The following is a 26,915-nucleotide window of genomic DNA, read 5'->3' as shown; positions in this document are numbered from 1 at the left end:
CCTCCTTGTACTTCTTCGCAACTCCTCACCACCTGTACGACTCGCCGCGTGGAGTGGAGGCTTCCCGTGCCACAGAGGCCAGTGTGGTGATTCTCAAAGTGGGATTCTGGACACCCTGTCAGGGTCCACTTTAGTACTTATCCCCGAGACAGTGCTCTTTCACTCAAGCCACTGTGAAGCAAAGTGGAGTTCGAGGCTGCGGACGTGTCATCGCACAAGAACCTGGCACCACAGAGCCCCTGCATCTCTGGTTTGTTTTAGCAAATACTGTTATTTTTAATTAAACATATGTTAATGTGATGGTGTAATTTTTAAGTCTATTTATTTTTTTATTAATCTCTGCACCTTCAATGGGGCTTGAACTCACAGCCCCAAGATCAAGAGTCACGTGCTCTTCTGACTGAGCAGCCAGGTGCCCCAATGTCATGGGTGTATTGTTAATGTGTATTGTCATTTTTAGATGTATTAATAAATGTTTTTGAAGTCTCACTTTAAATGTGTAATAAGGTTAATATCCATAGAGCCCATAATACCAGAAGCCAGGGGGCTCTGGGGCCTCCCTGTCCCCGCAGCCTCCCCACGGCCGCGTGCTGATGCTGACGTTACAGGGGAAATCTTGGCTGTCGTCTGTAAAATGCAGGCACTGCAGGTACTTCTAAGGCTCTCGTGAGGCTTGAGCGACGCACAATCCAGATAAAGTGGATTACTCTCTTAATGTTGCAGAAAAGGACTGAAAGCAAATAGCATCTGAACAGTTTCCTGAAGGTTTTCGACTCCCAGACCCTCTCACTGTAACAGCATCATAGAAGAAACGTAGGTACTTCTGGTTATCGACCAAGTTTTCCACGTCTCAGGAAGACGTGAGGACTGTAGCCAGAAGTCGATCTCTGTGTTTTAAAATTCAGACTCCGTATTAGTTCTGGCTGCTTGACTGTTTGTGATAGAGATCACATGAAGTCGTTTGAATCAAAATACAGCAACGAAGCAAGTGGGAAGAAGGTGTGATTTAGAAAAGCAGAGCATTGATCAGTTTGCCTCTGGAAATGTCCGGGAACAGACGGTAAAGCAGTATGTGTCTCAGTGAGACCAGGGCGTTGATGAGTTAGTGAGAGAAAGGAAGCTTTCTTAGAACAATGGCTGGTTTCTGGACCCTGTGGTGTGATTACCGGTACTGCCTTAACTAGCTGGTAAGTCTGTGGGGACGAGCTGGGGAGCACAGTGTGTGCTCATTTTGGGGATCCCTGTGGGCCCCCAGCCCCTGGGGAGTAGGCTCAGCACCCCACAGACGGCATGATTTTCACTTCCCTTCAAACCTGTGCAGCACTTGCCCCCTCTAATCTTAGTTGTGCCTGGATATAGTCGTGGTTCTTTATTTTAGCGATTTATGTATTTTCTGCCTACCTTTTGTTCGTTCTGGAAATACTTTGAGGATTGTTATAATAAAAAGTCTGTTCCTACACTTGACTCTGCTACAACAGTTGGAGAAAAAATTACCGTGAACTCCCACATGGTGGACAGTACTGTGCTATCATTCATTTGAAACTTGAAAATCAAATAACTGTTAGCATCGTCTGGTGACGGGTGTTCACTACACTCGTGAGCACAGCGTCACACAGACTGGGTGAATGGCCATGCTCTGCAACCGACACTGATGTAACCATATGTCACCTGTAACTTTTAAAAAATGGAAATCAATATAATTGGAAAATGAAATGGCACATGTAAAAAATACGGACAGTTTTGAGTACATATATGTGATTTTGTGTAACCGACCTTTCAAATAAACCAGTAACTTCTGGGACTTCAAGGTGAAACATACTCGTGTGTTTTAGAGACAGGCTCTTGCGGTCTGGAGAAATACGGTGTGAAACTGACAACCCGATCCCAGGATGCTGGTACTCCCGGAACATAGTTACAGCCCCGTTGCAACTGACAGTTATAGTTCACAAAATCCCATGCAAATGACAAGTCACATCTGACGCTCTTTCTTGACTCTAGTTGCTTCTCCGTCGCATCCCTGATTCTGGAGGTGAGTTTAGCTGGTTTTCTTACTGGTACCTGTCACCAGCTCTTCGATTCAACCACATAGAACGTGTAACAGATTCTTTAACAGCCAGCGGGCCATGACAGTGCAGGTGATACAGGCCACCCTCCCACGCTCCCCGCCAGGCCAGGCCACTCTTTCCAGCCTCCAGTTTCCAAGGGGCTGAAGGGTTCGAGTAGGAGAGGTGGCCGAGAGGGAGCGTCATCTGGATGCTTGAGCAGAGTCTGAAGAGCTGAGTCCTTGGGGGACGCTTGCTCCTTGGCTGCTCTGGGACAGCAGCCTACAGGGGACAGGTACGGGAAGTCCTCGCCCCCAGCAGGGGTGCTTACTGGGCCTTTGGGGAAAGACAGCAGAGGAGGGCCCTTCTGATCTGGGCAGGTGATGTGATGGCAGGCACCTGGCATTCACTTTTCTCTTGGAGGTCAGGCCAACTTCCGGCTTCCCAAGTCTCCATGCTTCCTGGCTGGGACAGGATGTGGGGGGACCTGGAGAATCCCAGGGACAGTCTAGTCTGACGTTTGTGGTGGTTTGGTGAATCTCACTATCTCTTCTTGGGGGAAAGTGCCCAATCTCTGCTAGTGTGGACACGGGTGTGGGTAATAGCCCCTCACCCTTGCCTGGGACGTTCCTTCCCTCCCTCGGTGCCGGCTCCGATGTCTGTCTGGAATTCTGTTGCTGGGGTTGAGTCTCCTCTCCTCCATCCCACTCAGCCCCCATTTCCTAGTGGAAGGGATATGGTGACAGGAGCCAGGGGAGTGCCTGGCAGGCATCATGAGATCGCCGCCCCCCCACCTCTGACTGCCCGGCAGGACTTAGGAAGCAGAGCGAACCCCTTCACTGACCCCACTGCAGCTTCGAGTCTCTGGGTTCCGAGCCCCGGCCCTGGAGTATCCCGTTTGCTGGCCTCCTCGGTGTGCGCGCCTGCCCTCCCGCCCCGCGCTCTCCGCGCAGGACGCTGTCTGCCGCTGCCGCCTGACCGCCCGGCCCGCGGCCGCCTAGAAATACAGAATCCCGGGATGAAACCCACGGGCGCTTCTAGTACCCACAGCAGAGATTTGTGACCCAAATGCCCAGGCGTACCAGCACCCGAGCAGCAGGCAGTGGGGGGCTAACCTGAGGCCCCGCGGGCAGGGGAGAGAGAGAATGCAGCTTGTCTGGAAGCGGCGTTTGCACATTTTGGGGAGAACGTGCCTGCAGAGGTGGGGCAGGTTTGCGTCTGCAGGTGGGGATTGCGGGGCCTCAGCCTACCTCCGCACCCCCGGCTGGGGTGAGGGTGGCTTCTGGCAGCCCGCCGAGTAGCACCCTTGCGTGGGGCCCTGACCTGGGAGCGGGGGGACCGGGCGGCTGGCGCCCTNGGCCTTGGGCGGGCGCGGCTGTCACAGCGCACTTGGAGCTCCCACACTTGAATGCTCTCAGCCCACCTGGCCCAGAGCCCGCACACGGGTGGTGTTTCCCGGTTCAGCCTGGAAAGCTCTTCCTCTGGAAGCATATTTCCTGGGAAGCTAAAGGGTTGAGAATTCTTCTCCAGCGATGCCAGGCCGCTTACAGACACTGACTTCTGACGCGTGGCTGTGTAACCAGTTACTCATCTGCATAGTGGAGGAATGTGGTCACGTCTCTACGAGGAATGCGAGAGCAGTCACCGTGTCTCACTCGTCTGAACCACCGGCACAGCAGCAGGCACATGGCGTTGTCCAGGAGTCCCTCGTGAAAAGAACTCAGTGTGCACCGTGTCCCGTGTCCTTCTCGTGATGTCACTGAAACCGGGCTCTTGCGTATTGATAAACGGCAGACGAGCGCCTCTCAGCAGTGGCACCGACGCTGTAAACGGGGAACTAGGAGGAGCCCCGAAGTGCCCTCTCCCCGCGCCATCGGGGCACCGCAGCTTCCTCCGGAGACAGCGGAGCGCGGGGCCCGCCTGGCCGGCCTCTTAAAGGCAGCAAGCGGTTGTCCAGGACTTTCCCTCCACCGGGAAGGGACTCTGCCCGGGACTTAGGACCCAGCAGGCCCTCCCGCCTCCGCCCCTACCCCCCCTCGTGCGGTCCCGGGTGGGGGTGGGGAGCCCGGTCCCGCCCCGCGCTGTCCCGGCTCCGTGGTGGGTCGCTCGCAACAGTCGTGACACCAGCCGGGCGCTCGGCTCCTCCTGCTGGCGCGTCCCGCTCGGCCGGTGACTGTCCCCGCGGGTCATCGGACCGAGAAGCCCGGGCGTGAGCAGGNGGCCCCCTTCCTGGATGCCCGAGAGCCTGGCGCCCCCGACACCCGCCCTCCGGGCACTGGTGAGCCCGCAGCGCCTGGTGAGGACCCGACGCTCTCAGCGGACTTCACGAGTACGCGGTCCTCGTGGCCGGACTCCGACAGCTTCGTCTGCCGGGCGCGCACCCCTCCCGGGCCGCCGGGGGCCTGGGGGCCTGGCCTAAGGCGCGGCCTCGCCCGAACCCCAAGCCCACGCCCTGTCCAGGCTCCCCCGGGACCCCCAGCCTGGGCAGCCAGCCTTCCCCGGCCTCATTCCGGGTGGGCTCTACCCCACAGGTTTGCCTCCTCTGCAGCTCGTGCCTCTTCCCCCCTCCCCAGGCCCCACCTCCCAGATGCCCTTAGGGCTCAGGGTGTCGCCCGTCGTTCCTCACCCCTAAGTTTTTCGGTCCCAGAGGCCCTCTGGCTGGGCCAGCGGTTTGTCTGTGTCCCTCTCTGTGGGTGTCCTGGTGCGAGGGGCGGGTGACTGCCTGGAGGAGGGCGGCTGTGTGCAGAACTGGTCTTGGGGTGCATTCATGATTGGGTTCCTCCAAAATAGAAGACACGTCTGGGGGTTGGAAAGCTGGGAAGTTCAAGTTAACCTCATTTTCAAGCTCGGAAGGGGAAGAGGGTGGTATCACCAGCAGTCACTCCATGGTGAGGCTGCGAATGGAGACTGCTCCGTCCACACTGCAGGACTCCGCCAGGGCCCCGCTGTGCCGGCCACGCACCCGTCTGCCAGCCGAGGCTGCCGGCGCACACTTGCCCCCACGCACAGCCACACGCACGCTCACACCCCCCAGCACCTTCTCATGAACACTCTCATGGGGGCGCCTGGGCGGCTCAGTCCCTTAAGCATCCGCATTCAGCTCAGGTCATGATCCCCGCTCTTGTGGGTTCGAGCCCCGCGTCGGGCTGTCTGGAGCTGCTTCCGATTCTGTGTCTCCTTCCCTCTCTAACTGACCCTCCCCCCATATATAAATAAACATTTAAAAAAAGAAACATGTTCCTGGTCACACACCCACACAGCCTCACACGCATGCACACACACCATCATATGCACAAGTGTCCCCTGAAGCACAACTACAGGAATGGACTCGAAAGGCTGGGTCCAGATGTGAGTGGAGTGAAGGGCAGCCTCTGTTGGGGTTCATTGTTTTTACTTGAAGTGGTGCCCGCTTCTGCGATGCTGAAAGGCTGACCCCAGGGGGAGGGGAAAATGCAAAAACTGTGTGCAGACGCAGGACAGAATGTTCCAGGCCAGAGGAGTAATTTCTTTGAGGGAGGAAGTGGGGGTCCCTGGGGGCAGATGTGTATGTTTCCAGTGTTTTTAATCACTATATAAAGATCAGTGTCATGGTGGCTTTGTACAGGGGTGTTACTCATTTTTTTTTTAAAGGGAAAATTCCTACTTATTTGAATAAAGAAAGGGTTAAAACTCCTCGGCCTTTTGGGAGCCACCCATACCCTCCCTGCTAACTCCAGGCTGATTTCTAGATACTTCTCCATGCATCTGATTATACTTAACTCTAAGGTTGAGAAAGAGAAAAACGTCATCATCAGATAGGCTGGTCACAGAAGAGTAATATATTACCTCAACTTTTGACTGATTGTGTTAAAGTCAGTAAGTAGTTGCATGTTTGTCTTGTTGGACTTTAACGCGGGAAGTCTTAATTATATTTTACACGGAGGCCTTACAGTTTTTAGAAACCAGTTTTGTTTTGTTTTTTTTTTTTTTTAATCTCTGTTCCAGTCTCTCTGTCTCCCTCCCTGTCACTAGGTGCGAACCGGGTCAGCTAGAGAGCGTTTAATTCAACAGGAGTGACGTCAGCCCACAGATGGGTTGCAAAACCAAAGCCCCTGCGCCCAGAATAGCTCATCTTTTCTGACTCCTGTTTGAATGCATAGAGCTCGATTGTCTTTTATTGAAAATGAATGTATCAACACCAGGGAAGCCTGGGTGGCCATCTGGCTGAGGTGGCATGGGGACGAGTCCGTGTAGACGCTCAATTGGGGACAGAATGCTGGCTCTGGACGCCGCCAGCAGCCGAGCGGTGAGCGTGAGTCCCGGGCGGGCAGGGCAGTAACTGCTCTCACGAACACTCAGTGCGGATACGGGGAATCGGGAGACCCAGGGTTAAAGACGTTTATTCCTAAAGTAATCGACTTTCCAGAGCATCGTTCCACGTCTGCCCCTGTGCGTGCGTGTCCCTTGGCCCGTTGCCGTCACAGCGCAGGGGTCCGTGTGCCCCTGTTCCTTGTCTCCCTCTCCTCACCCTCTTCCTTCTCTGGGACCCTCCCCGCCGCTCTTGCCTGGCCACGGTGCGATTCTGAGCTCTTTTCCCAATGGCGTTTGCCCAACAGACATTTCCGTGCCTTGCTCTTCACTGTCAAAGCAGATGAGCGAGCAGAACGTTTCTGGTGCTCTGGTTGATGACCCTCCAAGAGACAAGTTCCACCCGTGACACCGAGGTCTCTTCGTGTTGTTACTGACATTTTGAGAAAGTTTTCTGAGTCCCTCTGCTGCAATTTCTTAATGTTTAAATAAAAGAGAAAGTCAATGCTTTGTGTTTTCTTTTTGAGGAGGATTTTAAAAACCGGTCCCAGGGGCGCCTCAGGGTGCTCAGTGGGTTGAGCATCTGACTTCAGCTCAGGTCATGGTCTCACAGTTCGTAGGTTCGAGCCCCACGTCGGGCTCTGTGCTGACAGCTCAGAGCCTGGAGCTGCTTCAGATTCTGTCTCCCTCTCTCTGCCCCTCCCTGCTCTCTCTCTCTCTCTCACAAAATTATCAATAAACATTAAAATATTAAAAGCTGGTCGGGAAGAGATTACCGAGGTATTTATGTGAGGGGCCCTCCTGCGTCAGTGCCTACCCCACCTCCCAGAGAGCCTGGGGTTCAGGGCTTGGTTGAGGTTCATTGGCTTTGAACACTACCGGCAATGACCAGGTTTTTAAGAATTCTAATGGTAATCAAATGGTTTTTTCATTTTAAAAATAATGTTTGTTTATTTTGAGAGAGAGAGAGAAGGTGGGGGAGGGGCAGAGAGAGGGAGAGAGAGAGAGAATCCCAAGCAGGCTCTGCACCATCAGCTCAGAGCCCAATGTGGACTCAAACTCACAAATCGTGAGATCGTGACCTGAGCTGAAGTCAAGAGTTGGACATTTAGCTGACTGAGCCACCCAGGTGCCCCGTGATGAAACACTATCGTAACAAAGCTATTTGGCAACAATACTTAACCTCGTGATGGGTCACAAACCCCATGCACGTTATATTCCAAATACCCTCCCAAGATGTACCGCATGACCACAAAAATTTGCGTGTATTTTAAGAAGCTCGTAGACCCCAGACTCAACCCCTGTATACGCTCACTGGAACACTTTTCTTCTGCTGAAAGTAATTTCAAAATGGTAGGTGACACCAATCGGAAGTTGAAGGGTCAGTTTGAACAATGGCGAGAGCTGTACTATTACTAAAAAGGATGATAGCACCTAGTAAACGTGGTTTGTCTTTTTTATTACAACATATGTCATTTCCTAGTGCTGTCATCCTTGCCGAGTGGGCCCCGTCTGAAATACTGGGGAGATATTTCAAGACACAGACGATCCAGATCCCAAATCCCGAGACCCAAGTTCAGCAGGTGTGAGACGGGGCCCAGCGGGAGCTGGTGTGCACCTGGGTTCGGGACCACTGCTCTAAAGTGCGATGTACAGGGTGGGACTCGGGGAACTTACCAGGTGTGTTCTGTCACAAAAGACCCCAAGTGTCAATTTCAGAACAATCCTTTCCTCGGGGCCATACCCGCCTCCCAGCTGCACGTTCCTCCTGGCACGGAGAGCGTAACGTGGCAACCAAAACAATGAAAGTTCTCACCGGTCAGTGTTGGCACTCGGCTCAGAGTGCCCACGGGAACCATGGTGCTGGGAACGCTGGCCGCCCCCTCTGGGCGCCTTGCCTCAGCCCGCCTACCCCAGAGTCCCTTTCGTTCCCCCGCTGGCTGATGTCCCAGATCTTCCCTGGTCCGCATCTGTCGTCATAGTTATAAGTGCTTCCCAGATACACACACTCCGTGGCTGTACACTCCGTGGCTGTACACGCCGTGACGTTCCCAGAGGGGCTGGGGAGGGGGCGCTGTGAGGGCTGCAGACGCCTGCACTTACGCACTGGAAACCATCTCCAAAGGGTGCGTGTTGTCCGGTATTTCCTGATTTTATGCACCGACTGTAATAAACAGTTACAGAACATTTTACATTAAGCAGGACAGTATTCCAGCAGACCCAGAAAAATTTGTTTGTACGGCATGGAGGGTACCCAAGATGCAAAACTAGTTAGGAACTATTCCCTGTCTAACTGCGTGAATCCATCTGTTAAAAGCCGTAATTTAGGAGACCATCTGCCAGGAGCAATGACTGTGGTTGAACAGCACTGAATTTGGGGGCGAGATCATTCAGCCTCTAACATGGTCTATGATTTTGGGTGCTTTATAAGCCATTTATTTTTTTTTTGAAGTTTTTATTATACTTTATTTGAGAGACAGAGTGAGCAGAGGAGGGGCAGAGAGAGAGAATCCCAAGCAGGTGTCTGTGCAGAGCCTGATGCGGGGCTCGAACCCACAAACAGTGAAATCATGACCTGTGCCGAAGTCTGGAGTCAGACGCTTTACACACTGAGCCACCCACGCGCCCCAAGGTCATTTATGTATGACAACAAGATACGATCATCAGTTCCCTCCTAACACCTGCACACATACAACTCGGGAGGCATGAAGATGTAAGAAAACAAGTTTTTACTGAAATCTGAAAAAAAAAAAAGAAGTCCCTTCTTTGTATTTCTATACACAAGGATTTGGGGGTGAAGAGATTGGCCCAACTGGTCGGAAGGGCTCAAGCTGGGCTGTAACTCCCGTGTTAACTCGTGTCCTGAGGTTTCTGGTGAGGTCTTCAGCAGTGGGTGCCTGGCGGTGGGAGGTGATGTGCAGGGGGAGGCGCGGGTTTGGTCTGGGTTCGCCCCCTGCACCGCCGGGCACCCTGCCAGGGCACCCTGGGTACGCACCCCCACACGTGCTCTTCTCCGCCGTCTCCATCCCGCTTTCCTTCTTTCCCACCTCTCCTCCCCTTCCTTCTTGGGGCCACTTCCTGGCTCCTTTCCTCGTTCCTAAAAGTCCTCTTCCAGGGCTGCTGCTGCTTCTGCCAGGCTGGTACTGCCCGTTGTTTCTGGTCGAGTCCCAGTTGTTTTCCCGTCTCTGTGTCGGTGGAGGCCGCCCCAGGAAGAGGTGGGGAGAGAGGGCTGCAGGCCTCTTGTAGGGGGAGAGAGGAGCCCGCGGGGCTCAGGCTGGCCTGGACCCCTTCCTTTTCCTGTCTCTGCCCCCGCAGGTACACGTGCACGCACGCGTGGATTCAAATGCACGTGGACAGGCACCCAGACACGCGTGCACACTCTCACATGCACACACACGCTGCTGTCGAAGCAATTATGTGAGCAGTTGCACTTGAAATGACGGACTTAATCTTAGGAGACAGTTGAAGTCACATTCGGTAGCGGCTCTGAAAACGCCGAACACTTACGAGCTGTCACCTTGAGAAATGCTGCGCCATTTCCCGTCGCCGGTACAGAATGTTGAATGTTTAGGAGGAAACTTTGTCCGTTCCTCACACACACCCTCTCTCCAGTTCTGTTGGCGAAGCACTATGTTTCGTTGTTTAGTCTTTATGCCCCAGGTGAAGAGTGTCAAGAATGCATGAGTGAAAGCTGATGTTCATATTGTGAGTTCATTTGTCTGTGACATATTATGAAACTCAAGCAGGTTCTCAGCACACTTACAAGCAACACTGAATGCACAGAATGAGGACACACTGACAGCTCAACTCTGGAGTAGGTGATAGATACGTAGGTGATAGATCGATCGGTTATCGATAAACAGATGGATAAGTGGTAGAGAGATGATGCTGAATGTCTGTGTCTCCCCCCAGTCCACACGCTGAAGCCTCCCCCCGGATGCGATGGTGTCAGGACCTACAGGGGAGTGATCAGGTCATGGCATGGGGTCCTCACAAGTGGAGTGTGGCCCTTACAGATCCCAGGAGCCCCCTTCTCCTTCCCCCATATGAGGACGCAGAAGATGGCGTCTGAAACAGGAAGCGAGTTCTCGGCAGCCGCCGACTCTGCCAGCATCGGGGTCTGGGACTCGGAGCCTTCGGAGCCGCGAGCAGTCAACGTCTGCTGTGTGTAAGCACCCCCCCCGCACCCCAGCCCGCGGGGTTCTGTGAGAGCAGCTGGAACTGAGAAATACCAGTCGGTATGCAGGTAGACAGGCAGCGGATAGACAGACAGACAGACAGGGCGGAGAACTGCCCCATCCCCTCCCAGGCTGGGCCCTCCCTAGTCTGTTGGTGCCCAGCTCCGTTCTCTCCATCCGGCCTCAGGCGTCACACAAGGTGCATCTCAGCGCCCATGGTTTCCACGTGGTGGTGACGCCCAGGGGGGGACTAGGGCCTGTGCGTGGGGCCCCTCCTGCCTCCCAGAGGCGGCTCCCCCGCGCATGGCCGTCTGGTTCCTCTCGCTCGCAGGAGGGCTGAGATGCCGGGCCAGCCGCACGAGCTCGCTGGTCCTCACGGCTACCTTGCCTCTATTTCCAGAAGTAGAAGGAGTTTTAGAGGGTAAAGAGCTCACACCGATGCCTGACAACGATCCCGCCGTTGAGCTGGGCGTCACCCCCAGGTCCACCCGAGTTCTGGTTCCCGACCTTCCTGCGAATGGGGGCGGCGGGGGGGGGGGGGGGCCGGGGGGCACGATGCGCAAACAGCAAGGACTTGTGCGCAGTGTGATTTCTGGGAACCTCTTTCCAGGTGGGTTTTGGGAAGCTTGGAGTTTCCATGGAACATGGATTTAAAACTCCTCATGAATAAAGATCACAACAGAAGTCAATAAACCAGGACACAGACAATAGAGAAGATTAACAGAGCCCCACGCGGGTTCTTTTAAAAGGTCGGTTGAATGCAGCAACCTGTAGCAAGCGTCGCCAAGAAAAAAGGAAATTTTAAAAAAATCACAAATTGCCGAGATCGGGGATAACAGAAGGGATATCGTTATGGATCCTGCAGGTTTTGAAACGTCAGTTGGACAAGACCTTGGACTGAAAGACGAAGGGCACAGCCTCCAGCCTCCTGGCGACAGCGTTGTTCAGAGCTGGCGCTAAGCAACGTCTCTGCATTATTTCAGAAAACACCCTTTGTGGTGTCCGTCTCTGGTTTGCCAAACAATAAAAACAGCTGGTCTCCACATCTGAGACATGAGTGGTTTTGACTTTGCAAAGCACTTCATAGAGGATTCTGCCTCTATTTCCTTAAGCAAAACAACAGCTACAACTTTGCAACAGAGTCACTAATACGTGGGGAAAAACACTTTCCTTTTGCAAAAGAGCCTGATTTGCATGGTCACTTAATTCAGTGAGAGGACTCTCTCCTGCATTGATGGGAATTCTCTACCTCCCCAGTGTCCCCGGTGTCCCCTGGTGTCCCCCAGTGTCCGTGGTGTCCCTGGTGTCTACCGGTGTCCCATTGTGTATCCCCAGTGTCCCCTGGTGTCCCACAGTGTCCCCTGGTGTCCCCCGGTGTCCCCTGGTGTCCCGTTGTGTATCCCTGGTGTTCCCCGGCATCCCATTGTGCCCCCTGGTGTCCCCTGGTGTCCCCCAGTGTCCCCCCATGTCCCCCAGTGTCTCCCAGTGTCCCCCGGTGTCCCCTGATGTCCCCCAGTGTCTGTGGTGTCCCTGGTGTCCCCTGGTGTCCCCCAGTGTCTCCCAGTGTCCCCCGGTGTCCCATTGTGTCCCCCGGTGTCCCACGTGTCCCACGGTGACCAGGGTGTCCTGCACTGGCACAGACCCCAGAGTGGGAGCCCTGCTGCCTTGCAGCAGCTTCAAACCAGGCTCCTCCGTGACCAGGACAGGCCCACGGAGTGCAGACGTGTCGGCGGCAGCTCGCGGACGGTGTCTGGGGTCCCCTCCTCCTCTGGGGAAGCGCACTGGCCCAGCCCCAGCCGCAGCCCCGGGATGGCCGGGGTGATTTTAGCGCAGGCCCGGGCGGGGCCTGACTCCTGTAGCTTCCGTTTCACTGAATGCACTGTGGGCGTGCTTGCTGTCCGTGGCCTGAAGATTATTTATTTATTTATTTATTTATTTAATTTTTATTTACCTTTGAGNTCATCGGTGTGGGCCCCTCAGTTCACCCTTCCCGGCCTCACCTTCCTGGGCTCAAACCCCCACCCTGTCCTTAGGTCGGACCAACTCTCCAGAGCTTGAAATGCCTCTGATACGTCTCTGTAGGAAATGCCTTCAGAGCCCGTTTCCAAGGAATCAAACCGAAATCGGTATCATCTCATCATTGTTCAAACATACATTAGAAAATACATTTGACAGACTTCTGGGCCCTATTTCCAGGAGACGTGTGGACAGTAGCGTCCTGCACAGCGTCCTCGCCTGCCGTGATGGGTGTTGCCTCGGGCTTAGGGCTCCACGCTGACCGGGCTTCTGGAAACGTCCAGTCACGCTGCCCCGCCGTGTCCCAGAGCCCTGCCCGCTGGGTGATAGGCCAGTTCCTTAGCTCTGATGGAAGCATTAACGGCTCCGCGTGGGACTGCAGGCAATGGAGCTGTCCCTTCAGCCCCGGCTGGAGCGAGCCTCCTCTAGCTTCCAGAACGCGACTCGCCGACTCCGGTGCGGCACGAAGAGATTGTTGGCTTGCTCGGCAGGTCAAGAAATCAAGAGTCCCCAGTGAACAGTGTCGCAAGCGTGGACGGGAAAGGTGTGCTGAAACACACCACTGAAACATCGAGACGTGCTTCAAGAAGCGTAAACGGGCTTCCTTCCGAGGATCTTTGAGGTCATCGAATGACGAGCGAGATGTTTTTAGCGGGTTGTGTTGACACAGCACAAGTTTGCTCGCGGTAGTGCCGGAAGCGCCCGGAAGCTGCCTCAGAGTCTCCACAGCCCCCGATCCCTGGCAGAGGGAAACGGGAAGTTCTGCCCTGTGGAGCTGAGCGTCGGGCGGCGTCACACAGGAAAATGTGCCGGAGGCCGCGCCGGCTCCGACAGGTCCAGGGGTCCCTGAAGGAGGGACGGTGTCGGCGAAAGAGAGTGAGAGATGCCCCAAGATTCTTTCTGATCACCAGGCAGGCATCTCTGTCCTGTCGGTTTTTGTGTCTTTATTTAAAGGTTCAGCAACAAGATGAAGTCATAGAAAGGAATTTCTTACAATGGGAGGCCTTTTGTGAGAACAATAGTAGAATTATTCCGACCAAGGAAATAACAGAATGTTCTTAGTGAAAAATAGGATAACATATAGGTCAAATTGTATGTAGATAAGTTAGGAGTATTTTTTCTGGCTCTCAGGAGGATGAATGTTTCTGAATTGGTTTGTTTGTGGAGACTATCAGGGGGGCCCTGAATGGGTCAGTCTTTTGCCCCTGGGTTATGTTTTAGCTACTGTTATCCATCCTCATCCCAGCGGCCAGTGTAAGTAGAAAGTAGGCCTTGAGGAAGGGACTGTTATGTTTCACCAATTAGCAAAGATCGATGTGGTAACTATGTTTTGCTCTTAACCCCAAAATAGCCCCTTGGTCGCAGGGCCAGGCTCAGTTGTAACTCTTGTGTTCTTAACCCCCTAAGTCTCGGATCTGCAAGGCCCGTAGGAAGAGCCTTTTGACAATCGCCCATAAAGCTTTCATCTAAAATCTCTTTTGTAAAGGCAGGAATATGCTTTTCCTTAGGAGGTATCTGTGTTCAGAATATGGGTCTGATGTGGATATTGGGAGGCCCGGTCAACACCAACAGGCTTATATCCAACATGAGCCAATAGTAGCAGAAGGAGATCCCAGTTTTCATTTCTCATGGCAGGAGCTGCAAACATTGTCACTTCCTTGTTGTGATTGCCGTCCAGAGAGGCCGGTGCGGCTCCCGGCAAAAATGATTTCCAGTGGAAGTTTTCTTTATCAGGCTTTTTTTTTTTCATTATAAAATTCCACATGTGACCAAAAATACCAGATACACAAAGAAAAAGTGAGGAGTCCCTGTCCCCGGCGCCCCAAGGCCCCCTCGCTAGGTGGCCGAGAGGAATGTGGAGGGGCTTCCTCCCACCTCACCCACTCATCACTGGGTTGAGTCCCGTCCTCGCTGGCTGTGATGCTATACTCTGCGTTGTGCATTTAAGAGAAAAGACAAATGGAAATTAGTTTTTAAAGTTTATTTGAGAAAATAATCATCTGATATTAGAAAAAAGCCTCACCCACTTGCCCAGCAAAAGACGCTGACTTTACCAGTGTGACCAGAAGGGGCCCCAGGCCCAGTCCCCAGCGGTCACCAAGGGTGTCGGCCGACACGCCTGTGGTTGTCGAGCTCTGGGCCCCTGGGTGGACCTGCCCATTGTTTCCTTGAGAACAAGGTGCCCTAGCACCGTGTCCCGGGGCTGCGTTCCCTGTGGCACCAGGGGTCAGAGTGTTATCACAGGCATGTACCGGCTTTGTGGNGGGGGCTCCTCTCACTCCTGGACGGAGGGAAATGCAAACTGACACCTTCATCATAACCACAAATTCCGGATTCTCCAGGAACCTCTGGTTCACTGAGATTCGTTCCCCGTGTCGATTTTAATGTCCTGTCGGGAGAAATAAACAGATGGCCGTCACCCAGACTGGTCGGGGTGGGCATCTTTCCTCTGCCGGCTGCAAGTTTCAAGTCCCTTTCCGGGGTCTTCTTAGAACCTCTTCCGGCCCCTTTAAGAGTGAGGCAGGGGAGGGGTGCCTGGGACGCTTAGTCACTTTCCCTTAGGTCATGATCTCGCGGTTCGTGGGTTCGGGCCCCGCGTCGGGCTCTGTGCTGACTGCCAGCTCGGAGCCTGGAGTCTGTTTCAGTCTGTGGCTCCCTCTCTTTCTGAGCCTCCCCTGCTCATGCTGTTTCTCTCTCTCTCTCTCTCCTAGAAATAAATGAAACATGTAAAAAAAAAAAAAAAGAGTGAGGCAGGGGAGCTTCAGTGCACGATAAGCCCGAAGTGAAAAAGTGATCGCCTGTATTCGGAATTCTCTCTAAATCTTGGCCAAATAATAATTTCTTGAAATAACAAAAACCTCACCAAAAACTGAGCCCGGGGCATGGTATACATCGGTGCCCTCCGGCTTAAAGCCACCATGGAACCACACACACAAGAGCCTGTGACATAAATAAGAAAACTTCTCGCATGGCTTCTTCAGCTCCCTCTGATTTCTCAAGAAGTCTGTTCTATTTGTGGATCAGCTAATCTGACTACAGGTCATTACTCATTTCCTTTCCATTCGCAAACAGCTTCGTATCTTACAGAAGCTTACCAGCAAGCAAACTGTTATAAATCATGATAAATGCAAGTACCACGTGTCTAGTGACATTTTAACAACTACAGGGCTGTATAATAGTAACATTTAAACTATTATTTAACATTGAAATTCACATTTAGAAGGTCAAAGGTCGCCTAGGAGCGAAGGAAAAGAGACGGCTCCTGGTCATCACTGTGATCTTGGTCGAAAAGTTTAATTTTCTCTTGTCTCCCCTTTTCTGGGCTTCTGTAAGCAAGCAAAGAAATAAGATTTAAACAGAAGCACGTCAGGCATTATGCATTTGGACCTAAATATGTTAGGATTTGAATATAGAAGTGGTTCATCTTTAAATTGATACTTAATTCTGGGGCGCCTGGGGGCTCAGTTAAGCGTCTGAATCTTGATTTCGACTCAGGTCATGATCTTTGGGTGATGAGATGGAGCCTGGCATTGGGTGCTGTGCTGAGCATGGAGCCTGCTTGAGATTCTTTCTCTCTCTCTCTTTCTCTCTCTCCCCCTCTCTCTGTCAAATAATAAATAATTGATACTTAATTCTAGAGATGAAGCAGTTTGGACCAGTCCCTCCTGATTTTCCGCGAGTGGAAGGACTGAGAGAGTTGTCACTGACTCCTCCCAAACTAAGATTTGAAGCCCGTTTGATCTGTTTCACTCCTGTAACCTCATGTATTCATACGGTCACTCATATTTAGCTCATACTGTAGAAAGTGGGTCTTCCTGGTGATTCCAGGAGCCGGTGCTGGGTGTCTGTCCTGCGCAGGGCTGTGTCTCCGCACCTGAGGGCCGTCCCAGCCCTCCCTTCAGGACGTTGTCATCTGCGGCTACTTCCTGCGCAAACTCCAGACTTACAGCCCCCAGCAGCCCTCCCTGCTGGCAGGTGTGCGTGGGCCANCCCTCCCCCCACACCTGCCTCCCCTCGCCCCCCCCTCCCCTGGCTCAGGCTGTATTCTGCCCGAGCTGGAGCTGTTCTTGCCCACAGAGGGGACTGATGCGCTGCTGTCCCCGCGCGTGGAGAAATCTACATGCAGGTGGGACGCCGAGGCAGAGGCTTCAGGAGAATCGGACGAAACCACCATCCAGCGGCCACTCCGTTCCCTACCCGCCTGTTCCGACTGCCCCTCTTACCTGTTAGAGTCCTGAGTGGGGCTGCGGTCATCGCCTCCTTGAGGTTGTACCGATCCAGCTCATGATGGAAGGCTTGCCCTGTTTACTCTGCCATCACCTTTCATATTCATCTTTCCCGGGGTGTTAGGCGGTCAGACAAGACGATCGTCTGGTGATTTCCCAGCATCACCCCAGGAGAGCTGGTTGCTCAAATATCCGTTCACGGGTGCGCCAGTAGCAACCAGAAATGCGCAAACAAGGTGACGTCCTTTGGCTAACAAGACTCTAAGTGGGGGTGCCACGGGTGCTGGGAAGGGCGGGGGGATTTTTGACATTGTCTCTTTGGCATCGGCTCCTGCTGGTCATTAGCATTCCCACGCCAGGGCTTCTGATACCTTTAATCTGAAGCTTGTTTGCCTCTTGACGGCTTCCACGGTCGGCAGAGCCTGACAGCGCCATGTGTATGTTCAGTTCTAGGAAGTGACCCTTCAGGTGTAATTGGGCAGGAACCACTCCCCAGCACATCGAGGGGGCTCAGTCCACTTAGTAAGTTAAAGACAGGATTTCCTCACCTTGGTTTTCATCACCCCTAAAAGCATTGAGGTAGAGAAACAGGAAAAAGCAGAATCTAGTTTTACGGTTCTCTGGTTTCTAGAAATGGGAGCCAACTCTGCTCCCACTTGAGCAAAAAGGAGAGTCCTGAGAAGGCAGGGGTGGGGGGATGTGAGAAAGATGGGAGGGAGGCGGGCGGGCGGGCTGCGGGAACTCACCGGGGATCTGTCAGGGCTTGAGGACATGTGGCTTGACCTCACACGCTGGTGGGGGAGGGGAATGGGGAAGCTGAGCAGAGAAGGGTAGCGTAACTGCTGGCTGCCCCTACAGCTCAGGGACGTGGAGCACCCCTCTGTGCCGGGCACCCTATGTGCAGGGCCATGGAGCGTGTGACCCGGCTCATCCACCCACTGCACGCCCAGCACGGGCGGGCACTGGTCTGAGACCTCCCCTCCCCGCAGGGCGTGGGTCCTGGTGGGGGAGGGGGGCCGTGAGTACCGAGGAAGCTGGCGTGGTGTGTGAGAAGGCGGGAGAAAGAAGGCAGGTGGACTGGCTCCACTGGGTGTTGGGGGGGAGGGGCGGCAGGCTGCAGGTCACATCGGGTAGCTGGGTCGGCACCACTGCGAAGCTGAGTCTGAGCAAACAAAGACTTGGAGAAGGATAGGCCGGCCGCTCAAGTCTGGGGGGCCAGCGGTCATGCAGGGGGTCAGCCCACAAGGAAGCTGGAGTGTTATTGAGCCGTGAGCCCAGAAGAGATGTGCGGGGGTCGGGCAGGTCTTTCAGGAACCCCTATGGGGGCAGTACGGGGCGGGTAGGTTTCAGAAGTCACCCATACACGTGTACAAAGCTATTAGGTGGCAGAGCTGGTAGCGAAGCCTGTGGATTTCTATGTCTTCCACCCTCCTGAGGAAGCACCGTAGGGGGCCGTCCCCTACCTCTGTCCATGGGGCCCTGTCCCTGCAACTGAGACTCGGCCCCCCACAAGTGCTGCACCTGTGTTCCGAGCACAGTGAGGATTGTTCTTTGAACCACAAGTGCCCACATTTGGCTTCCAGGTTAACCGTATTCAACATTTTCATCTGCTTTGTCTCACTGTTCGCCAATGAAAACACCAGATCAAGGGCAAAAACAGCCTGTGTCTTAGGTGACAAGGTATCAGAATGTGGTACAACACCAGCGAAAGGGACGCGGTGAACCTGGAACGTTTTCCAGGATATTTGACCCTTAGGAGGGAACCATTGACTTACAGCGCTTGCTTCTGCTGAATGTCAAAGTAGAATGATGAGCTTTTGTTCTTTTTTAGTAACTGGATTTTCCTATTTATAAAAAACCTAGGAGATATGGACAAGTGTAAATTAGGAAATAAAAATCATTCATGATTTTACTATTTGGGGATGAGCTCTTCTCTCATCTTCATGTATTTCCCTTTAGCACATGCGCATATACAAAGAGCTATTAAAAATTAACAGGAGGGACGGGGCGCCTGGGTGCCTCAGTTGGTTAAGCATCGGACTTCGGCTTGGGTCATGATCTCACGGTTTATGAGTTCAAGCCCTGCGTCGGGCTCTGTGCTGACAGCTTGGAGCCTGGAGCTGCTTCGGATTCTGTGTCTCCCTCTCTCTCTGCCCCTCCCCTGCTCACGCTCTGTCTCTCCTTCAAAAGCAAATAAACATTAACAAAATTCAAAGAAAAATAACATGAGGGTCATTAAGGAAGACTCTTGTTGGAAGGAGCGCTGGGTGTTAGATGTAGAGATGAATCACTGAAATGAATCTTTATATATATATATATAATATATATATATATATATAAAGATACCTTGTTGGATCTCTTTGATTAATAGTAAAGTTGAACTTTTTATTTATGGTCGTGTGGTGACCCTTTGCATTTCTTCTTTGACGCATTGATTTTAGAAGTATTCTGTTCTGTTTTTGAAATGTGACAATAACTACTAAGGTTCATAAAGTGTTTAGTGTCTACCAGACTTTCTTTCCACTGGTGGGCTTTCCTCTTGACTGGACTTGAGATGGGGTCCTCTGAGCCTCTTTTCAACGAGGCCTTATTCTTGGGCTTCATCCTTGGGCCTCATCCTTGGGCCTCATCCTTGGGCCTCATCCTTGGCCTCGCCCTTGGCCAGCCCAGCCCCACTTTGGCAATAACCCTGCTGCATTTGGCAAGGTTCCCCACCCTCAATGCCTGATTACCCCGTGACGTCTCTGCGGTGATTCTCCACACACTGAGCCCCACTCTGCCCCGCTGCTGTGACCCCAGCCATCTTTGTTCTGTTTGGCACTGACCTTGATCTCTCTTGCTGTTGTTGACAGTTTGGGCAACTAATGCATAGTCCTAAATAGTCTTCTTCACTGTTTTTTAACAAGTGGCAGAATGATTTCTTCTTTGACACCAAACACTGTACATATATATATGAACCCATGTAATTACCCTGACATCTTTGAGACATAGATGTTACTTTAAAACCGAGGCCCAGAAAGGCTGATTGACTGCCCACTGTCACTCAGCAGCAAGGCTGGGAGCTGAGATTTGAACCTCAGCAGGCCTGCTCCTGACTACAGCCACGTGGATGTGCCATGGGCTTTACGGATGGAGGGAAGGAGGCTTGGAGTTGCATAATCAGTGAAGGGATACCCTCCTAAGCTGCTTTATTTTTCTTTCATCGGGTTGGCGCTCTGTCCTGGCTGGGGCCCCTTAGAGCTGGGTGGATGAGGATTGTGGCAGAATAACTCAGGGCCTCTGTCTCTTGTGAGAGTAGCTGCTGACCTCCTTTAGCAACCTTGCAGCTGGCCCTGAAGGTTAACTTGCTTCAAGGGAGCACGCTCCTTGCTTGCTGACTTAGGGCCCTTGAGCTGTAACAAAGCTCATTCACTGTCTGTGAGATTTGCCTTGGGGAAAGGAAGGACCAAAACATCCCCAGGCTTCAGAGGCCAGCAGGTCTGTTGGAAGCCCCCTCAGCTTTCTGATCAGCCCAGTGATCTGTTAGCAAAAAATGTTTTTCTTTGTTTTCTGCCCATGACTTTGCTGACCCCGCTTTGCGNACAGCCTCGGAGCCGGAGGTAACTCCATAGCTGACGTCATTATCTGCACGTAGTCAAGACATGTCACTGACCGCGGCACTCCCTTAACTGATTCAACCCCTTTAAAAATCTCTGGGCCGGGCAGAAACCCGGGAGCTGGTCTTTGGACGAGAGTCAGCCTTCTCCCCGGGTGGCCGGCCTCCAGAGTAAAGCTTGTTTCCCTTTCCAGGTGACACTCTCTCGAGTAGCGGCTGTTGGAGCGACAGGCAGCGGGACATGGCGAGGCAGGCTGCAGGGCGAGCAGGCTGGGGCCTGTGCAGGGGAGGCAGAAGGCCCGGCTGCAAGCCAGCGCACACTCTTTGCTTCCAGGCTAGTCGCTGTGATGCTGTGAGGGTCACAGGAGACAAGCCGGGGCTTCGTTGGCCTTGGAAGGGAGCCTGGAGGGACCGGCCCCTCAGCTGTGTTTGTCTCGAGGAAACTCCCTGCTCGTCCCAAGCGGACACCAACTGCCGGTGTCGCCTTTCTATTGGAGGGACAGGAAAGGAGCCTTTGGGGAGGCTGCTTCTGGACCAGGTAAGTCGGTCGGAGGAGCAGCCATATTTGGGATTTGGAGCAGACCTGTTTTGGTGTGTGTGGGCGGTGTTGTGTGTTGTGGTAAGTCTGTGTACAATGAGAGCTGTGTCTCTGTCCCACCAAACAGCCCATCAGGCCATATTTTGAACAAAGGGAAAGAATATAACCCAAAGCCCGGGACTAAGAAAAACGATGACCACTTTTTACCATAACACTACCTGGCCTATGTACATCGATGGGTGAAACACCCCCACCCCAACTTTGGGGGGAGGGCAAATGCTAACAGCTGCATCAGGTCACAATTCTGGGTCCTCTGTGTTCGTTCTGAGCTTTGCCCAGGAAGATGGGGATACACTTTTGGTTCCCAGAGAAAGTCTGTTAGGACATATGTCAAAGAAACGGTGCAGAGAGCTGGAAAGCAATCGGAGGAAAAGCCTGTTTTGCAGGAAGAGACACAGGAAACAGAGAATATGGACCAGTAGCCGGTCTGCTCCTGACCCTCCCACTCTCACTGTCGAGGAGCAGAGAGCCCGCAAGCTGTTGGGCCACTTCCTTGTAAGGTTCAAACTGAGGCACCTCCCACGTCAGCACGAAGGGTCCCAGGGGCTCCCCCAGACTGAAACCACCCGCTCTCCCCACAGGTGCCCCAAATACAATTGACAGTGGGAACAAATGGACTGACTTTGTAAGGGATGAGGTGCAACAAAGTTGATAGTAAAGCTAATTCAAGGTTGTTAGTTTCACTGAAATAGACATGCCCTTAGAGTTATTGGCATTGGATATAAAACCTTTATCCTACCAAGGATTACTAAAAGTCAGATAAGCTCACGTTATTTCTATTGCGATTTGTCAGCAAAAGGTGGCTTAAAATGATGGTCAACTATGTCTGTCTCATAAAGTTCTCCTGGGTACTTGTTAAAATAGTTTTCAAAATCTTTGGCAACCTGAAACTTGGAAATTTTTCTGAATTATAAATTGGGTTGAAGTCACTGGATAGCTAAGTCTTTAAAATACTGAAACAATGATTAAACATAAGGATTATCTGCTTTTGACTTCTTATTGCAGAGAAACTAAAGATGCTTGGGGCCTCCCTGAAAGACCATACTATGAAAAATGCATGTTCCTAAAAACTACGAAACATATTCATAAATTTGCCAACTAAAGAATCCTGGTATAACAGACATGTCACAACTGGTTACTACTTAGTTTTCACTGGAGACTAAGGTTTCCAAGAATTAAAATTCTGATGAGCGTAGTGAAGCCTGGTGGAAATGATAAGGAAATAGGAGATATGTAAGAAAGGAATAAGACGGGGTGCCTGGGTGGCTTAGTCGGTTAAGCGTCCGACTTTCGCTTGGGTCATGATCTCGCGGTTCATGGGTTCGAGCCCCGCGTCGGGCTCTGTGCTGACTGCCAGCTCGGAGCCTGGAGCCTGTTTCAGTCTGTGACTCCCTCTCTCTCTGACCCTCCCCTGCTCACACTGTCTCTCTCTCTCTCTCTCTCCTAGAAATAAATAAAAAACATTAAAAAAAAAAAAGAAAAGAAAGGAATAAGAAATGAGAGTACGTTTTGTTGAGGTAAAAGGAAGTAATTTTGTCCTAAAATGAGACCGGTTATTTAGGGAGAAGGCTTAGAACAAAATCTGAATGCAAAAGAAAGTTGTAGAAGTCTTTTAAAGGGAAAGCCTTAGAAAAGAATTTTACGTGTGGTCAGGACTAAGATGGAAACAAATGGCTTTTAAAAGTCCACTGGAAGGTAGGGAATTGAAATTCAGCTTTTCTCTCTGTTCAAAAGACAAAGCGATCTTGGACTGTTGATTTGCACTTGATAAGAAATTGTAAACAAAGCTTTTCCCTTTTCCTTGCCTGGAAAACCAAAGTTTCTATGTTTATCTTTATTGGATTTTTGGTTACTAAAGAGAACTAAAAGTTCTCAGCATTAAAGGAGCTAAGGGGTTTTTCTTAGTACATTTATTGATGTATTTATTTATTGACGTATTTATTTATTTATTTAGAGAGCGTGCGTAGGAGGGGCAGAGGGAGAGGGAGAGAGACAATCCCAAGCTGACCCTGTGCTGTCAGCACAGAGCCCGACGCGGGGCTCCATCCCACGAACTGTGAGATCATGACCTGAACCGAAATCAAGAGTTGGACGCTTAACCGACTGAGCCCCCCAGACACCCCTCAAGGAGATAAGTTTTACGAACAACTATATAACACTACGTATTTGCCTTTGGAATCTCTTTTGCTACTTTGGTTAAACAAGGCATTAAGTAATAAGGTTTGCAACGATCTGCAATCCTACATAGGCATGCGCTTTATAACTTTCTGAGGTTTTACTCATTTATTTAAAGAAAGGCAGACTGCCACTCTGAATGTGTCTGCAGTCCTGGAAGCTGGGTCACCCTACGTTCTCCTACAAATGGACCTTGAGTGTGTGTTTGGAGGTTAGAACAGGGGAGCGCAGCTAGTATACCCTCGGCCAAAGAAAGGTCCTCCTCCCTCGGGGAAGAGAGATCATCTTCTTCCACCGAGAGAGAGAGAGAGAGAGAGAGAGCGCAGCTTTGGGAGGGAGGCACATGGAATGGGGAGGAAGGAAGAGGAGCCCCTTCCACCCCCCGCAGCCAGTTCAGCCAAATCAACCCTGCTGATGGATGCGGTGACAGGTATCATAGCCAGATTGCCACCACCTCCTTTGTGTTTTGTTTTTTAAACAGAATTTCCAAGATTCAAATTCTAAATGAAATCTTTCTGACTCATTGAACTTGTTTATTTGATATGTTAAATGACATGGGAAGCATTGTCAACCAAACGATGATAGACCTGGGGTTACATTGTATGGGTAAACGCTGTAACTGTTTCAGGAACTAGGTGACATTGCTGAAATGTTAGTGTGTGCTGGAGTAAGGCCACCATTTGAATGATTGATATGCCATGTGTCCCAGAAATAACCCGATTTCCTTGTCATCTGCATTAGAATGAGCTCTCATCAGATCTTTAGCTGTGGCCACGTTTTAGTGTTTGTTTGTTTGTTTGTGTGTTTGGTCATTTATAGTTATTATTCTGATGCTCTTGCAAAGTGTGTTTTGTCTTCAAGGAGATTCGTGAACAGAACTTTTGACAAACGCAGGTTTCTGATATCTTTAAGGTCATAAAACTAAGCTGAGTGAAAGTTTCCAGAATTTATGAAAAACTGCATTCAAACAGAACAAGAATTAGTAACATGGAGCTGACTGGATTGAGGAAGATGACGGTAGTTTTGATGACTCGCACATGAAATGTTGCTGGTTCTCTAATGCTTGCTCTCCCAAATTCAAGGACACTTTCAAGTTATCTACGACTGACAGAAATATGATAAATTACTCTTTTGTGAACAAATTGAAGCATTTCATTTTTCCCCCTACCTGAGCCCTCTGAAGTTCAGAAACTCTTGGGGGCTATTCCTTCTTTCATGGTGGTTGTAGTTACTTGCGTGAGTCCAAGAAGAATTTGTTCTCCTTGCAACAGGACACCTGGGGAACGCTGGTTACTTTATCAAGGCCTTGATGGGAATGTCGCATTTGAGAGAGGCGTGCGTAGAATCAGATGGGACCAGACAGCTTTAAGGAACTCAGGTTGACTTTATGAAGCGAGGGGCCAATAGAGCCCCTTGGAAATGTTGGCCTGATACCTTCCTTCCAGAGCTCCCAGAAGCCTCCCCAGGTGAGTAAAGGATGTCGCTTCCTGGCACGTGCAGAAACCTCAGGATATTCGGGGACCTCAAGAATAGGGATTTGCCCAAATCTACAGGTATTGCAGGCCTGTCTGATGACAAATATTTGGCTTGGGCTTTTGGCCTCAAGAATCTAGTAAAAGTTCAATCTGGAGATTCCAGCAAAATAAGTTTTAAAGAATCTATAGGGTTAGCCAGTGTCCTTGCTGAGCTTATATAGATAATTAAGCCACGTCTGTTAAAATTGGACTTTTCAAATGAATTTATCTTAATTTGGCCATCTTTGGAAATGAGGGTGATTATTATCATGTTTTATTTTTATTTTATTTTATTTTTTAAATTATTTATTTATTTATTTTTACAAATAGTTTATTGTCTATCATGTTTTAATAACACACTTCTGTGGATGTGAAATTCTTGTTTAGATTAACTCTCTTTGAATGCTTGTTTCCCGAAGCTAGACAACTTGAGGTAGACTTCAGAGAAGTGGCCTCCGTAGCTCACATACAGACAGTCTTTGCTCGGGTTGCTCTGTGGGGACGACGACAGCCCCCACGGGCATGTGATGGCTTGACCAGCTGAACGATAGGATGGCCTCCCGACAACTGTGTAACTCAACTATCGCCTCGACCATCGATGTGGCCACGATGACAAAATCACTTAAAAGCCAGAGTGTACCTCACTCCATTGGGTTAACAAGGGATTTGTGGAAATTGCAGATGGTCCCACTTTCCTTATGGTTGGACTGGATGATGCCCTTGGGGACGCCCATATGCCCAGACATCGTCTTCTAATTGCCAGAGATTCCTCATAATTGGGGTATTGTTAAGGGTGGACATCAAACAGAGAGGGCTTCGTGGTGGTTTTATCTCTTAGCCATCTTCGTCCCCGGAACTGCCTCCATTATGTAAAATTACAAACATACAGCAGCCACGTTTAACCAAATCTGACAGAGTCACCCCTGAATTTGGAAGGTGGCTCTCTAAATCCAAATGGCCCTTGGTATCCTGACTGTTGCTGAAGGGGGCACATTGTAATACTCTCATTAAAACAGAGCGCCATCTATGTTCCAAATTATCTGAAAGATGTAACAGAAGTCATGAAAAATTCACATAAACGTAGCACAGCTGCAGATGCTCTAAATTCATATAGCAGCTGGTTGCATTCAATTCCTTCCGAAAGGAAACGTACCCTATTAAGCATGGCTGTGTTTCTCGTTCCCCTTCTCCTTGGTTGGGGTGGGACTTTTTCCATCTGTCAAGCAGGAGTTCGTGCCATGGGTAGTGGCTTGGAGGTGTCCTCACTGTCCCCCTCAGAGCAGGAAATGCGACTCTCCCACTCCGTCACAGTCTTCCACTCCCAAATCCCTGCGTCATCCGGTCAGCAGGAAGCAGCTACAGAAGACAGACCGTCACCCCAAATCCCATGGTTACGGAATGGGGAGACTGACGTGGGGATTTCTAGCAGCCCTGCAGCGGCCCTTAAGGGTTCACTTGCTTCAAGGGAACACACCCCTTGCTCGCTGACTTAAGGCCCTGGATCTGTAACAGAACTCATTCGCTTTCTTTGGGAATTGCAGATCGCTGGCCTTGGGTACTGAGAACCGAAACAACCCCAGGTCCCCAGCCCAGTAGGTTGGCTCGAATCCACGTTAGCCTTCGGATCAGCCCAGTGATCTGTTAGCAAAAAATGTTTTTCTTTTTTGAGGTCATGCACATGACCTTGCCGACCTCCCTTTGCACATCTGTAGACTTAGATCCCTGGCGGCAAGAACAGAGCACTCAGCACAGCCCTTGGGTACGAGGAACCAGACCTCCTTGCACAACCTCTCCAACCTCCCCCTCCCCCGCCCCAGGCACCAGGGAACTAGACCTCGCACAGCCTCGGAGCTGGAGGTAACTCCATAGCTGACGTCATTATCTGCACGTAGTCAAGACATGTCACTGACCGCTGCACTCCCTTAACTGACTCAACTCCTTTAAAAATCTCTGAGCCGGGCAGAAACCCGGGAGCTGGTCTTTGGACGAGAGTCAGCCTTCTCCCCGGGTGGCCGGTCTCTGGAGTAAAGGTCGTTTTCCTTTCCAGTGGACACTGTCTCTTGAGTAGTGGCCTTTCAGAGTGATGGGCGCCCAGCTTGGGCTTCGGGGACACCCAGCGGGAGTAGACACATTAACGGCAGAAGGAAGGGCATCCTGCTGCATTTCCTTACCACCCGGTGCTGTGGCCTCTTGGGGACTGAGCTCACTCACAGCTCCCCATTCCAGTGCCAAGATCCAGACCCATGAAAGCACGTGTAGGAAGAAATGGTGTGACTCGACGGAA

General features: G+C 51.4%; 3 long non-coding RNA genes across 6 annotated transcripts; 2 read left to right on the top strand and 1 right to left on the bottom strand.

Moving 5' to 3' along the window:
- Window positions 1–278: 278 nt before the first annotated feature.
- Window positions 279–4,114, bottom strand: LOC144229215 (uncharacterized). Its single transcript, XR_013334400.1, has 3 exons — window positions 3,466–4,114; window positions 2,887–3,039; window positions 279–2,529 (listed from the first exon to the last, which is right to left on the bottom strand). It is a non-coding gene; the product is annotated as an uncharacterized LOC144229215 (long non-coding RNA).
- A 154-nt stretch (window positions 4,115–4,268) lies between these two features.
- Window positions 4,269–6,834, top strand: LOC144229214 (uncharacterized). Its single transcript, XR_013334399.1, has 2 exons — window positions 4,269–5,897; window positions 6,027–6,834. It is a non-coding gene; the product is annotated as an uncharacterized LOC144229214 (long non-coding RNA).
- A 13,568-nt stretch (window positions 6,835–20,402) lies between these two features.
- On the top strand, window positions 20,403–25,740 carry LOC144229213 (uncharacterized). 4 transcript variants are annotated; one of them, XR_013334398.1, is made up of 3 exons: window positions 20,432–20,538; window positions 20,679–20,882; window positions 22,897–25,740. It is a non-coding gene; the product is annotated as an uncharacterized LOC144229213 (long non-coding RNA). The 4 variants fall into 4 exon arrangements; XR_013334397.1 differs by having other exon boundaries at window positions 20,403–20,882; window positions 24,389–25,740; XR_013334396.1 differs by having other exon boundaries at window positions 20,403–20,882; window positions 24,030–25,740.
- Window positions 25,741–26,915: the final 1,175 nt, after the last annotated feature.

This window comes from Crocuta crocuta, unplaced genomic scaffold (assembly GCF_008692635.1).
Source record: "Crocuta crocuta isolate KB4526 unplaced genomic scaffold, BGI_CrCroc_1.0 scaffold455, whole genome shotgun sequence".
NCBI classification, from domain to species: Eukaryota; Metazoa; Chordata; class Mammalia; order Carnivora; family Hyaenidae; genus Crocuta; species Crocuta crocuta.
This window is presented reverse-complemented; position numbering and strand designations above follow the sequence as displayed.